General features: G+C 38.0%; 1 protein-coding gene across 1 annotated transcript in view; it reads left to right on the top strand.

Annotated features, from left to right (window-relative positions):
* The first annotated feature begins 6995 nt into the window (after nucleotides 1-6995).
* Nucleotides 6996-16290, top strand: part of LOC114648396 (pumilio homolog 2-like) — a 195043-nt gene continuing 185748 nt past the window's right edge. Inside the window, exon 1 of the mRNA XM_028797401.2 lies at nucleotides 6996-7259. The gene's annotated coding sequence lies outside the window, so the exon portion shown is untranslated. The remainder of the gene's footprint in view (nucleotides 7260-16290) is intronic.

Genomic DNA, 16290 nt, shown 5'->3' on the forward strand with positions numbered 1-16290 from the left:
TTGGGATTTTTCTCAATAAACTGTGCTGCATACAGATTTGTCTGATGAACAAAATGTCTGATCAAATCAGGTGACACAAACAGCTCATAAAACTGCTCAGCAGTGTAATTGTTTACATCAACAATAAAGCCACACGTTGCCTCAAACGGATGCAGAAAAGGTAGTTCACCTCGGGCAGCAGTCCAGTTGAGATACTGTGGATACACCCACTCATCGCCGTCATCCGATGCGTCTTCATTCACAGTATCATGCAGCACACGTTGCTGCTCATCATTGTTGCTAAAATCTTCTTCAGAACTGCTACAATCATGATGAGAACTGTCCAAAATCGCCTGCAAAGCCTCACTTGAAGTCAGTTTACGTTTCGCCATATTCACAGCTTTCACTTTCGAATCACATCACGTGATCGGCCAATACAAGTGCAGAGTTGTCGAAATACAACGTAGTAATAATACCCACGCCAAACTGTCAGTTGTACTACGTGCCAGGCATTCACATAACCACAGGCAAATGTGCCGGATAATTCCGGCAGTATGGCGTTAGCAATAAAACAACGGTGCCGGATATATCCGGCAGAGGGCGGTTAAGGGGTTAAGTCCATATATCTTTTGAAAATCTGCTAATGCTTTTAGGACTGCTGGTACAGAATTTTGTGGGTCCGATATATATACAGTACAATATCATCTTCATATAGTGATTTTTCTGATGCAATTCTAAGCCCACCGAACCAGACACCTTGCCCTCCTTGGCAGTGCCTTGATATCCTGTCCATGAAAATCACAAACTGTAAGAGACAACGTACAGCCCAGGCAGAGTCAGTTGTGGTGCTGATGTTTTTTTGAGTATGCAGAATAAGCTCTCTTTCTGCAATTATACATGGACTGAATATCTCTTAATTGGGCCCATGGAACTCAGTACTTTCCCCGCTAACTCCATAGAATCCCTTGAGGAACAGAAAACACATGTAGACCGATTGGGCGTACTCCCATGCCCACTTGAGGATCTGCATGAGAATAAAGAGTTGGTCCACTGTTCCACAGACTGGATGGAATCCATATTGCTTCTCCTGTATCTGAGGTTTCCATGATTGGGTGGAGTCTCCTTTCCAGTACCCTGGCACAAACTATCCCAGGAAAGCTGAGGAATGTGATCCTCCAATAGACGGAGCACACCTTCTGCCACTCCAGGGACACTGCTCCCAACAACCACGTAACATTGAATAGATGTGTCAGCCATTACAGCTATGCCCTTCAGGGGGCGCTCAGCTCTCCAAACCCAACACAGACAGATGTAGGACACAAGTTAAGCAACACATGTTTTTTTCCACTCCTCCTCCAGCAAGCGTTGTCCACCTCCTCGTGACTTCGGCTCCTGGAGCAGTGGCAGTGGGCTCCTTTCATGTCACACCCGGGAGCACTTCCGGAGGCCCATTAGCATGATCTGGAAATACTTCCGGGTGAAGCGGAAGCCTAATGTAGTATCATGTTCAAGAGCAAGACTCACCAGTGACCTAATACAATTAATATTACTTATTATCTGACTGATGCCTTTATCTAACGTAACTTATAATATTCAAATGGTTACATTTCTTTTGTTTTACCAATTGGAGTACAGTCAGGTGACGTGCCCTGCTAATGGTCACACAGTGTCATTAGCAGGATTTGTACCCATAGCCTCAAGGTTTGAAGTCTAAACCTTTAACATCGGCAACAAACTGCCTGTCAATAATATTCTCTATTGGTTACAAAAAAAAATTACAAATATTGTAAACAGAAAAGTATTCAGTTAGTTAATAGTGCTTCTGATACCCGATTAACTGGCAGCATTCTGTCTTACAGAATTTAAACAGCTAGATAATTACAATAATTAGTTAAAATTTACTATACATAAAAAGAGACTCTCCAGAATGATGCCATTATTTATAATATTTGTATGCACAAATTGAATGTTTGTGTTCTACCTCATTTCTTCTTATTCTTTCTTATCCTTTTTTTTAAATTATATTTTATTTATATTTTGACACCGCAGGGACTGCACCTAATTTCTTTGTATTTGTTACAATGACAATAAAGATATTCTGATTCTGATTATTACATTACACAAAAACTTAAGTAAATCTACTACTTTGTTAAGGCTTTTCAACTTCATTTACATAGTTTTAATAGTCAAAGTTATTATGTTTTTGGTTTTCTTGTATTCTATGTATAAAAAAAGTAAAAATGTTAAATCTGATATGGGTTATATCTAAGAATATTGTGGAAAGTAGAGCAGTGGAGAAGAGCTACGAAGGACAGGGACCTTAAGATAAGTAGGAAAAAGGCTGAATATCTAAGATTTAAGTGAAAAGAACAAAATGGAGATGTTAACATCCTGGGAAAAAGACATAAAATGGAGGAAAAATTCAGATATCTTGGATCAACCACAACAGAAGATGGAGAGCTAGATCTAGAAATAAACTATAGAATGCAATCAGGTGTTGGGAGTGTTATGTGACCAAAGAATCAGACTAAAGGCTAACAAGACTAAAACAGTGGTCAGACCATTATTGTTGTATAGATCAGAAATCTAGGCAGTTAAAAAGGTGCATGAAAGGAAATTCGACACTACAAAAATGAGGACATTGATGTGGATGTGTGGAGTAACAATGCTTGATAAGATCAGGAATGGCAGAAACACAGGTACAGGTAAAGTTGGGGAAAATAAAAAAAAGAAGGTTAAAGTGGTAATGAGAAGACATGTAATGTGGGGAGAAGAATCATGGATATGGAGGTGTTGGGACGATGAAGAAGAGGATGACCAAAGATAAAGTGGGTATACTGTATGACGGATAATCTACTGGAGAAAGACGTATCGGGCAAAGAATTATACAACAGAAAGCACAGGAACAGCCTGGTCCAATATAGTGACCCCATGTGAAAGTTGGAATAAGATATAAAATCAGACCTTGACATAACTGTTGTCTCCCTTCCCTACCAAGTAATTCATCTACAGCAGTCTTTTGGAACTCATGCAGATTTTGTTCTTTTCTCCTGGTTCTCTGGTCTGGAGTTTTTTTTTTGTTTTTTTTTCTTCTCAACCGCTCCGCCCTCTGACCTTACCACTGGACTCATTTTTAGAGACTTCAGAATGATACTATATATAAGGGCTCTACTTTTCAACTAATTATGTATCTATTTTATCTAAGTGCGTATTTACTTATTTTTTGTATGTTATTTATTCATTGCTATTCTTATCTAATTCTAATTTGTTTTTACTTTCTTGTAATTATTTCTTTTATAGCATTCTGTGCTCCATCCTGTGTATGCAAATGTGCTACAGAAATAAATGGCAAAGGCTAGTACAGGCTCCATGAAAATCGTCTCATACAGAAGTAACCTAAAAGTGTTTAACCCAAAATATGCCAGGGTAACACTGTTTGCCTGGTGTATGTATACAAACAAAGATGAATGCTTCAATATAATACATTGACCAGTTTTAATATTATATGCAGAAAGACACAAAATAATTGTATTGACTACCAATATTCTCTATTGTAGCTCCATCTATTGTAGTTTGACATACTGTATGTGGCGGAGCGACGGATGCTGAGCGGGCTCCTGTTAATCATGGAGAATCCACTGCATCCACTGAACAGTATCATGTCCAGACAGAGGAGCAGCTTCAGCGACAGACTGCTGTCACTATCCTGCTCCACTGACAGACTGAGGAGATTGTTCCTCCCCCACAATATGTGACTCTTTAATTCCACACGGGGTTGGGGGGGGGGGGGGGGGGGGTGTAAACGTTAACACTATACAATGTTATTGACTGTTATACCTGCCTTGCACTCTCCACCTTGCATTTTTTAATTTGCACTGCATTTTTATCACTCTTTAAATAATATTGTTTTTATCAGTATGCTGCTGCTCGAGCATGTGAATTTCTCCTTGGGTATTAATAAAATCTATCTATCTATCTATCTATCTATCTATCTATCTATCTATCTATCTATCTATCTATCTATCTATCTATCTATCTATCTATCTATCTATCTATCTATCTATCTATCTATCTATCTATCTATCTATCTATCTATCTATCTATCTAAACACTACCTGACGCTGGCGAATCAACTCAGTATTTATGTGCTCAAGTGAGCCTCCAAACAACATTTTGGCTAAATATATTTAGTCACTAACTATGTAGATTGTTGTTAGCTGTTAACATTTCTCAAACTTTGAAAGTTTCCCAAAGAAACCCACCTCAGGAAGCAGTGGGAGGTAGCCCTTAGACAGGATTTTGAGAAAGCTGTCCTGTGATGTGTGCCGTGCTAGTTTGGTAACAGATGCTGTACTGGAATCATGTGATCAAAGCTACCACTTGCTCACATTGAAAAAACAAAGGAGGTGTGATGATTCCTTCTGAGGATACAGTCAAGGTGGTCAAAGTAGCTGAGCGTTTTATCCGACAGTTGACATTAGGGCAAGCTGTCAGTGTATCTTTGATCAATCAGTTTGTTCGGCCTGAGATTGGTTCAGATGATGTGTTTTTTCTCAAGGAGCTCATTGAGGAAAACACTGTTTGAAATTGACAACCATCATTTTATGGCTCATGTCTTTTTGTTGTGTCTGTCTTCCACAAACTAAGGCTGCACCATATTGCCAGACTGAATTCTCAAATTACAGAGTGGAGTGGCAACACACAGAAAAAGCTACTGTATGTAAGACAGTTCTGTTTCATGGATTTTAGATCCTATCCTGTATATATTTAAGTAACCACATTGTGTGTGTGTGAGTGTGTGTGTGTGTGAGAGAGAGAGATTGAGAGAGGAATAAGTGAAATGTTTTCAGAAATTATTAAACCAATTTGTATACAATAAAATTGTTTATTTTTGTCATTGAGTGTATCATTTCACTGTTAAAAGAAAAACCAAACTGCCAGTTGCAGTCTTACTATTTTGACTTTCAGAGATTGGATAAGTTTTCATCTCAAAAATTAATAATAATAATAATAATAATAATAATACATTTTATTTAATAGGCACCTTTCTTAGCACTCAAGGACACCTTACAATAAAATTAAACAGTAAAATTAAAACAAGAGAATGATAAATCAAAAAGCAATAATTAGCAAACAAACAAAGATAACTGGCAGTAACAGTGCAAAATTCACAATTGGTATGCCAGTTTGAAAAGATAAGTTTTGAGGGTAGTTTCAAAATGTGTTATTGAATCGAGCTAAAGTATATGAGAGGGAAGAGAATTCCCGAGTTGATGAGCACTATGAGAGACGCTCGAGCTCCCAGAGCACTGAGTCTGATGTGCGGTACAGAAAGTAGAGCTGCAGATGAGGACCTGAGTGAGCGAGAGGGAGTGTAAGTCTGTTGGAAATCAGTGAGGTTGTGGAGAGCTTTAAATGTTAAGAGCAGTATTTTGTATTGTATTCAGTAATGAACAGGGAGCCAGTGAAGTTGAGAGAGAATAGGTGTAATATGTTCAAAGGATTTAGAAAAGCATGTTATTATCCTGGCAGCAGAATTTTGTATAAGTTGTAAGCGATGGATAAGTTTTTGTGGGATGCCAGATAGAATAGAATATAAAATATAAAATATTTCTGCGGTGGGTTGGCACCCTGCCCGGGATTGGTTCCTGCCTTGTGCCCTGTGTTGGCTGGGATTGGCTCCAGCAGACCCCCGTGACCCTGTGTTCGGATTCAGCGGGTTGGAAAATGGATGGATGGATGGATATAAAATATTTAATATTAAGACAGAATATAAAATTCCACTGTTTCAGCCGTGGAATGGCCAAATGGGGGAGGCAGCTTGATGGATGAGGTCTCCAGGAGTCTAAAATTATCTAAATCTTATTATGTTATATCATCTACTGTTAAATTCTGCTCCATACTCCTAAAAAATTTTTAATTTTTTATTGAGGATATGTTCTGTTCTGTGTATTGAATTGTATTGTATTGACCCCGTTCTTTTGACACCCACTGCACGCCCAACTTACCTGGAAAGGGGTCTCTCTTTGAACTGCCTTTCCCAAGGAATCTTCCATTTATCCCTACTAGGTTTTTTTTGGGAGTTTTTCCTTTTCTTCTTAGAGAGTCAAGGCTGTCAAGAGGCAGGGCCTGTTAAAGCCCATTGCGGTACTTCCTGTGTGATTTTGGGCTATACAAAAATAAACTGTATTGTATTATTGTATTGTAATAGCATTACAGTAATCTATACGTGAGGTGTCTAGGGCATTAACCAATACTTCAGTACTGTGTTGCGTAAGAACAGGACGAAGTCTAGAAATGTTTCGAAGATGGCAGAAGGCAGTCCGAGAAATGTTACTTATATGAGAGAAATTATTTAATAATAATATAATAATAATAATAATTATTATTATTATTCAATAATTGCCATTATTAGTGTATAAATGGATATAATTGTATTTAAACGATTCGCCAAAATCTGTTGTATGTAAGCGATACTGTTTTAAACGTTATTGTTTTTTCATCAGAAAACCCGGTTTCCACGTTTACCTGTATTAGTTTAAATGGCACTTTTGCCACTCGCAATATGGCGGACGCGCTGACGTATCGTGTCGACTGGGCAACGCAGTGAATGCGGCGTCTATCTATATATGTCTATGGTGGTGAGGGGGGGGGGAAATCCTTCCTAGAAAGCGAGGACCCAATCAGAGGAGAGCTTCACACTTGATTACAACAAAGTGCTTCCGAACGCGGGTAACACTCGGGAGGAAGTATGATGTAAAACATGCGCGACAACCCTCTTTATGTTAGATGCAAAAGTTACTGCCTTTTATTAAATCCTAGAGGTAAAAGACGACGATGTCGTGTGCTCAGAATAAACAGGGAGCAACCTCGTGGGGCGCATCGTTAATCGCATGCTTGAACGTGAGTGGGTGACTAATAGTAGTAAATCAAACGCTCCTCCTCCTCCGCTAAGCCACCTCCTTCTGCGTCCCTCTCTCATTTTCGCCATGTTCTCAGGGGCTAGGCTAATAGTGTTCGGTCCCTGAGAAGACAGAGGAGAGGCGAGGAGGAGAGGGGTGGGGAGGGTTTCGGTAAAGCTTGATCAGAGTGCGCCCATACACACTCATCCCAAACATTTAACAAGATCATCAGCCATCTGTTCGGAACAGGAAATACAAAATCAAATCAGAAGTCACGTACGCACCAAGTACATTCCCAGAGTCCGACTCGTACACCTATGCATAGTTTTATATAACGTAAAAGAGATTAGAACTCCTCGCCATCTGGCCGCACTACCTGTGAGTACCACCACCGCGCCTTTTTTTGTTCTTTTATTTTTATTTCGATGAATGACACGTCAGTGGTTGAGTGCTGTCAGGGATTGGGGGCGACTAGTCGCTTGTTTAAATTCCTTTTGTTTGGCGACGAGGGCCTATGTGTAAGGCGAGGAGGGGGGCCATGTTGTTAGTGTCAGTAACTCGGCAGCGATGGCCGTGGCCTGAGCGCTCAGCACGAGTTAGCAGCTTCGCTTTGTTGTGCTTTGATTGGTATTGATGGAGCTAACATAAAAGTGAGAGATGTCCGGTCAGGTCGAGGATGTTTCTCAAGCCTAATTATAAACAGAAGGTTGTTCAGAAAGACCGGTCGGGTTACCCTGAAAGAGTGTTAGGTTTTCTTTACAGGTTGATTGCATGTACAGTTTAAACCGGCAAGCATCATGTTTGGTCATTGACGTAAATGTATTTGTAATGTTTACATTTTAATCAAAAGTGGTGAAATTTCACAACGGACACGGGTTGTGTGTGGTATTGTCTCTGCAAATAAGTGAGTGTTCAGAGTAATAACGTGGGAAAGAATTTTAAGGATACACACCAAGGTGATCCACATTTTCATTTTGTGAGAAATCTGGATTTAAGTCGTGTTTAAAGATACATGCGATATCTACCGCAAACAGAATTAAGACAGGTATAAATACAACCAACGAGGTGGAAGTCACGGTGAAAGAATGGACGCGCCACTGCAAGTGCAGGCAATGATTGGCGTGGGCTCTGGGTTGCAGTGAAAATGAGCTTCCTTATTGTACTGGCCTTCGTATTGAGGCATCCCGTGTTCTGGATAAGTTCGACCAGTAAAGAACAGATACAGTATTTGTAAGCGTTGCCAGGGCAGCCTGTTAAGTATGCTGCAACCTGTTGAAATGTTGACAGGCCTATTCAAAGGTGACTAGCATAACGGCTAAACTCTTCCCACCGTAACCTCGCATCTTCATCATCATCATTAATATTATTCCTCTTTGTTACTATTGGTTTGTCATTGCCTTGCACCCGATGTTGCCCAGTTTCTACATCTCTCTTCAAATTCATGTATTGAATTAGCTGGTGTTGAGGTTGGATCAGTGTTGCATGGGATCTTCTTTGTGACACTGTTGTGTTAGACCTTACATTTTCATCCGATGAGCAAAATAAACATCACTGCCATCAATTACAGGGATACAGCACCAGTCTTTCCAAAGTATTTTTGTATATTGTTAAGTTTTGCAAAGGCAATTTAAGTTTTCAAGATTAGAAGGATCATGTTATTAGTTCTTTCAAGGGAATGAGGTTAGTCTCGTCATGTTGCTGGACAGAGTAATCTAGTTAGTTTGTAACTGATGTTCTTAAAAATGATTGCAAAAATGCTACTGTTGTGCGGTGCCTCTTTGGTATTGGAGGTGATATCACAATTGCTTTTTGGCAGAAATCTATTTAGATTGACGTTTGTGAAAATCTTTTGAACATAAATGAATTGCTTCAAACCCATGACCACTGATATTTGCATGAAATTCCTACTTTGTTTGCTTTTTCTGTTGATTGGCCAGTGCCTTAGATAAATAGTATCCATTTGCAGCATGTGCTGTTTGTTTTCAGATGGTTTCTAAGTTCACTGTCCTTCACAGTAAGTGAAAAATATTTCAGAGGCAGTTTAGTGTCTGCCACATTTTACATGTTTTCCCTGAGCAGCAGCATTGTTTAGCAAGTAGATGGATCTGGGCCATGAATTTTCTGTATAATTAGGACAACCAGTGACTTCTTGGTTACTTATTTCATGCTCACATGCCAGCAATGGTGTACGATTGTGAAGTCATTCAGTTGCTACTTGCATTAGCTACATTGTAAAACTTGTGGCAATTAAACAAGTGTCGAATGAGGCCGTGCTGTTATGTTCACAGTTAAGGTGGTTTGATTGAGACCACTTGCACTTTATTCCTTTCGCACATTTTCATCTTGCCATCAATTATCTTTAACCTTCTCCATAATATATTCGGTTGGTTTGAAGTGGTTTATTTCTGTTTTTTCTGAAATTTCTAATGTCTTTGTTATTTATGTTTAGGTGATAGAGAATGAAAGGCATAACCAGGTGAGATGAGTCTTGTATTCTGTGATGCTAACGCCTAATACTACCCCATGCTTTTTGTTAATTTAATGTCTTGTTTTACTTTTTATTTGCTGCTCATGTTACATTTACACTTGTGAGGGAGATATATGGCTGATAAGAAGTTGAACAGATGCAAAGTGCTACTGCTTCCAATACACTATACATATGAACACTGCAGCTCTTTGGTGAAAATGAGCAGAATATGTGTATGTGTGTATATGTATATAAAATATCTGTTACTGTTTTTTTTTTTTTTTGGCTTCATCCAGGCCAGTTGCTCTCCAGATCATTTTTAACCACTGCCTGTCTTTTAGGATGAGAACCATTATTTTCAGATCATCCGACACTGCCTTCAGCTACAGGCATATAATCTTCCATTGGTGCAGTTTTGTTACTGGTACTGAGGTGCAAAAGCTGGTATTGGTTCCGAAGTTGTTATCAGTCGAATAGTATTTTGTTTAGGCTTTCAAACCACTACATCTTTTATGCGCCTACTTCCAATAGTCTGTGCACTGGATTGAATTCTCTAAACACTTTTACCACTCACACTTTACAACCATGCACTCACCTCTGGCATGCTTCTGGCTCCTCCTCCCACCATGACCTTGGTCTTTGGGTTTCAAACTAGGTTTTCATTTCAGTATCTTTGGGTTTAATCCCATTTCACATTTGCTATCAAAACAAGATGAGTGGGGTACAAGAGCCCCAATGACAATCCTTTGCACAGATTTTTAGTTGCTACTTCCCTCACAATCAAGAAAAGCAATGCACTCATAATGAACACCTAGTACAACTCCCCCCTGCACCCATTTAAAACCTTGTACTATGCTCATCTGTTGTCCTAACTTCTGTTTGTTCTTCTTCATACATTAATATCATTGTAGATATTTAGTCATTTATCCACAGTTAACTTTCTTAATGCCTACCTCACCACTGCTCATGGCACTCCATCAGTTGCCTTCTACAGATTTACAAATGTACAGTAAAGCTTCTTTTCCTTTGACTGATTTTCCTACAATTTCTCTAACAACGATTGTATCTGTTGTTTCCTTCCCAGGCATCACATTAAAATGCATTTTGCGAACTTTCACTTGATCCCCGATTCTTTTCTCTAGCTCTTTCTCTCAGCCATTTTTATTAACTGTTCTAAACACTTGTTTGCTCAATAAGGTCCACTTGTAGGCCCCTTTTCTTTTTATGGAATTGGCACCCTTCTTTTTTTTCCCCCATTACCTCATGTCACTCTAGGGCTGGTTGATATTGAGAATATCCATCCATCTATCTATCCATCCATTATCCAACCCACAGAATCCTAACACATGGTCACGGGGGTCTGCTGGAGCCAATCCCAGCCAACACAGGGCGCAAGGCAGGAACAAATCCTGGGAAGGGCGCCAGCCCACCACAGATATTGAGAATATTTTGTCCCAAAATGTGGTATTTGATTGTTTTGTTTTCAAAACACCTTAAAGATTTAAGATCTATAACATATAGACATGTACATACATGTTATCTATACAGAGTCCAAAACCTCACAATAATAATATGAAATGTAAGCGCAAAACAGTTTTTTCTTTTCAAAATGAAATAATTTAATCCTGTGCCTCAAAGAAACCACTCAAATAATGTTTTTTCCGTGTTTTGTTTTGTCTTTCATTGTGTTTTACCTGCCTTGCTGTTGTCTCTGTCTACCATTCAGTAAATATGTCTCTCTCTCTCCCTGTCTCTCTCTCTCTGTTTTTATAAACATTTATAAAAAGAATGGCAAAGCTCTTGATTAATTACCACATTGCTCATAATACATGTACATGTGTATATCATAAATATATTGTTTTATGATTTACATCATTTTGTAATGGTTCCAAATTATGTATTTGCATATCGATGCTTTCTCTTGTCTGTAACTATAATGCGTGCAGTATTTATTTTGTAATGTTCACCAGTACACAGCAAATACTTCCTTTGCAGTTGGCCAACTTGAATTTTGCATCCAGTGTTCTAAACAAAATCTTTGTGCATCCTTATTTTTTTATGGCATACATAGGTACTTTATATGGCCAGCAGCAGGTAAAAATCTATGGCGGGGGGGTGCATGAAATTATGTGTAGGGTGGTGATACTTCGTTGGAGATGGAGCCATTTCAGCTGTGGCAACCTTTTCCTTTCAATCTGCATAAAGAGTGAAGTAACATCTCTCTATTAAAATCTGTAATTTTAAAATCATATTCTTATTTCATTAATTTATATTTTATTTTAATATTACTAACAGCATGTTGTTATTAACAGATTGTGGTCACCAGGACATACTGTATTTATAATAATTCAAAATGAATGTGCTACATGTTAAATATCCATTATTAAAGGCTGCTATTTTTATTCCTTCTTATAGTTTTTCAGTATAAGAGCAGAGTCCATGTGAAATAGATGGATAAGGGATATATGGACGTGGAGCATTTGATGTGAATTAGTGGTTAGTTTAGTTAAGTGACCACTGATAAAGTATATTTAAGGCACATGTTAAGTACTGTAGGTGGAAGTGTGTTTTACAATACGTTAAGCCATGGCGGCATTACCACCATCCTCCACCTGCTTGTGTACACTTATGGTATGCAATGGAATAGTGAATACCTGATGGAAATTTGTTTAATGGAGATCTGTTTTGCCGGAGAGGCATGAGGCACGTTGCAAATGCCACATGTCCTTGGGTAGTCTCTTCGTGTGCTGCGTGTTTTATCTTTAGATGTTGTACTACATGAACTGACATCTTGGGTAAAAGCAAACCATTTGTAAACCTCAGAGCCAACCCTGTCGTTTATTTTACTCTATTTCTACTGATCGTTTTATTTTCTTTACCGGCAGTAGTTTACACTGTTCCAGCTTTTCCCCATTCCCTTTAGTTAATGTATGTGTCCTATCAGTTGGGACCACATTAGCAACCTTTACTTATAAGAGCAGTGTGTTCAATCACACCTCCAATCAGGGCACCTTGCACCAACTTGCTTTTCTGTATAAGTTGTGTATACGGACCACCAAGGGGATTTAACACCCCCAGTTATTCAGCATACACAACAAGAACGACATAGACAGTTCCTTTTTTCACTTCAGGTACTGGGTTAAATTAATTATTACTGAAGGACTTCTCTCACGTTAGTCCACTTGAATCGCTCAAATGATGGAATTTTATTGACATATCGATATGCATGGCACAAGTTTAACCTGCGGTTATTTTTTATGGACATTTTACAGAAGGTAAAAGTCTCTAAAATGAACTAAATGCTAGTACCATTTTAAAGATTTATTTTGGTACTTTTTCAGTACTGGTATACAGTGAAACCCTAGTGTATGTGAGTTGGGTTTTTTTTTTGAAAATAATAAGCACAATCCTTAAAATCACATGCTGAAATTCTCCTGTCTTAAGCACAAAGCATTTCCACATATGGTTTCTGCTGTTTTACATTTTGACATGTACTGAAGTGGTGCTGCATTATCAGATACACTGTGAGCCATTCTCATATGTAGTTTTTGCCCACGTCTTTTTCACATAATAATAATTGCTTTCTGTTACGTTTTCTGAACTTTTATCAATTTGGCACTGAAATATTGTTTCTTGTGACATACCTAGTCACAAGTTTAGAATTTTTTAATTCAGAGGATAAAAGCTAAAACTGTTTTCTTATCTCTCCCGGTTATTTCCGATTAATGTCTTTCAGCTTGATTCATTAGCTTTTGTAAATGTGAAACACGAAAAGTTACAAAGATTAGAACTCGCTACTGATTAATTTGATACCTCATTGTGCTCTCAAACCGTGCATAAATTCATGTATATTATTTCTGATCTAACACTAGCATTTTAGTGAATTGTCAGTAACGATAGTATTTTACTTTAATTTTGCCTTGATAGGGCAGACATTTCGTTTTTATTAATCTTCGTTAGGTTTTTAAACAACTGCATAGTTCTTACAATCATAAAGTCAAAAAAATGGTTTCTGTAAATCCCTGGTTGATAAGAATTTTATATTTGAGTGTTGATAAGCTGTGTATGTTCTTATTCATTATTTTTATTTATGTATTTTGATTTTTTGCTTAATAAATAATGAGGATGAACAATATTTAGTTCATTCTCTTGCTCCAGATTCTACTAGAACACACTTAGCAGTGGCATTGTGTTCATAATTCAACAACACTAGAAGCAATGTAGTAACAACTAGCAAGCAGCAAACATTTTGAGTGTTCACTGCTCCACGTTCTCTATCATTATGACATTTTGTGTACCTGGAGAATGATAGATTTCGGCTTTACTAGAAATCCATCTTCGGCTGCTAATGATTGTAGAGTCTTTGGCTGACTATCTTTTCTGGATGATTGAAGGAATGGAGCTGAACTGTAACAGCAGCTTGAATGTGAAAAGAAAGGCTTTCTCTTTCATTAAAGAGAAACACAGAAAGGCTATTTCTGTGAATACAAGATGGTGATCTGGAACAACCAGAATTGTACACAATGACATCTGGAATATTGTGATGTTGATTGGTTTCATCTGAAATTTGAAATTGTGAAGACTGATTTAACTTTATTTTGTGACACCCAATATATTTGTCATATATATTGACAAGATTATTTGCTGTTTCTTCATGTACAGTTATCTAGTCTTCATGGTGGTTAAGAAATGGTGATATTTTTAACATTTTGTGCAGTGATTGCCTTTTATTTCCTGATCTGAAATATGTCTTTGATATCCCATTTGGCATCTTTTTCTACAAGATCTTAATAAATGACATGACATAAGGATACTGAATAGGTTTTTTATTGAGAAAGGGAGAGTACTTTCAATCATTAGCAGCTGAGGAAGCCCCATGGCAGGCAATGAAGTCTTGGCTTTCTGACCTTCAAAATTGAACTGCACCAGCTGTAGAAAGAGAAGGGTCTTGTCCTAGGCAAGATATCATATGGTGAAAAAGTTCTTCAGATTGACCATGGGTGTGCTCCATATTGCAGTTGGACCTTTGTGCTTAAATCTCTTTCAGTTCCATTCTTTGAGGAGAGACAGAACAGTTTACAAAGATCTGTGCTAACATGTTTTTATCTTCATATTTAACTAATCAGACACTTGTCTTCGTAACTCAATCTTTATACTGATAAATTTGAGAAGGTGGTTTTGGGCTTTCCCCCGGTTATAGGCCTAAAGTGCAGATTTATCATTCTTGTTCAGATGAAGGAGGCCTGTCTAAAGCAATGCTGTTTCAAAATTTACATTTGAAAGGCGAAGCTATAAATAAAACATAACATATACGTTTAAGTCCTGCAGAAACAGAAATTCAAGTCTGCAGCTAACTTGCTCCCAGTACAGCAGACAGAAAGGAAGAGGTTACACTCAAGACCACACACATTCATAACTCTTTATTGTATACCGGTTCAGTGCAGCAAGAAAAATTTGCACACAACTCTTAAAATACCTGTCTTCACTGGAAATTGTCAATGAAACTTAATAATAGTTAATGTAAAAAAAAAATTAGTATATTCTCTTACTTCCAAATTACTTTTCTCTACAACAAATCCAGCCATGACTTCACTGTACCAGCATACTAACAAGTATACTTTATGGCAGCCTCAGTGTTAGAATCTAAAGTGAATGGTGTGTCAGAGTTAATGTGGCATTTTTTGTTTAAATATGCAATATACATGGTCTTAATTTATTTTAGGGGTCTAGGGTAACTGTAGGAATGTCCTTGAATAAAGTGCTTTGATTGCAAGGATTCAAAGCCTGGAAGTAAGGTGCAGTGTGACTGTTTAACAACCAAAGGGATATTATGTTAATCTGTAATTTAAACCGGTCATATATATATTTAAATAAGTAATGATATACTTTGTTTAGTTGTTTCAGTGATGGTGAAAATAGTATACATTTGTAAGCCTTCAAGTGCAGAATATGATCTTGATAGGTGCCTACTCAACTCAAACCAACTAAAATCTTCACTTCTAGTTGGTGGAATTGTAACAGACATTTACTGTTCCTGGTGCCAGTTTCTTTCCTCTTAGTCTCAAACCTTTCAGTATGTGCTTTTGCTCATCTACACAGTTTTTAAAAAAAGAACATCCCAGCTTGCTGGGCCCACAGAGCGACTGCTCAATCTTTACAGTAGATTTCACCAAATCTTGGTTACACAGAGAGTCTGTGATTACCTTAACCAATATTATCAGCCAATAAATAGCACCTCCACCTGCTTGGAAAAAATTCAGAAAAAAAAACTTAAGTTGGACTGAATAATGTGCCAAGTTCAATCACTATAGATGACTGCGCATTGGACAATCTTAACCAAATGTACCAAGGGGAGCTTGTTACCATGCAAGTTTCTATTTTAATCCTCTTTCTTGTGCTTAGGTGTGTGTGGGATTGTGTTCGCACAGGCTTGCTGTGTTGTCTCATTTGTGTTGTACATACAGTATGTGCTGTCTGGCTTGGCTAATGCACTATTCTGATGTCCCATTGTTATTAATATAATCTTTAGATCTCCCATTAATATTTTTAAAGCTGCAATCTATTTATTGGCTGGTTTTTATTATCATTTTTGGATAGCCTCGGCTTAATGCTGTTGTTCGGCCTATCTGGGTGGTGTGGCGTTTGAGTGAGTGGTCTGCTGCTCAGGGGTGGCACCAACCTCTCATTACAAATCATCTCTTTAAAACATGAGTAGCATTTATTTTGAAATCAGTGCTTTGTTAAAAAAATTCATATTGACTAATGCCCACCCATGGAAATGTAAGGCCCCCCTTAAGATTTGGACGATGGGTTTGCCACAGGTGTACTTAGAGCGGTTTTTCTAAATGCTTCTCCAATGATGTGAAAGTATAATTTCGGATCTGATTCTGTTCCATTTACTTTTGAGTCTAAGATCCCTCCTAACTGTTCAGTGCCCTGACC

Source organism: Erpetoichthys calabaricus, chromosome 3, assembly GCF_900747795.2.
Source record: "Erpetoichthys calabaricus chromosome 3, fErpCal1.3, whole genome shotgun sequence".
Lineage (NCBI taxonomy): Eukaryota > Metazoa > Chordata > Cladistia > Polypteriformes > Polypteridae > Erpetoichthys > Erpetoichthys calabaricus.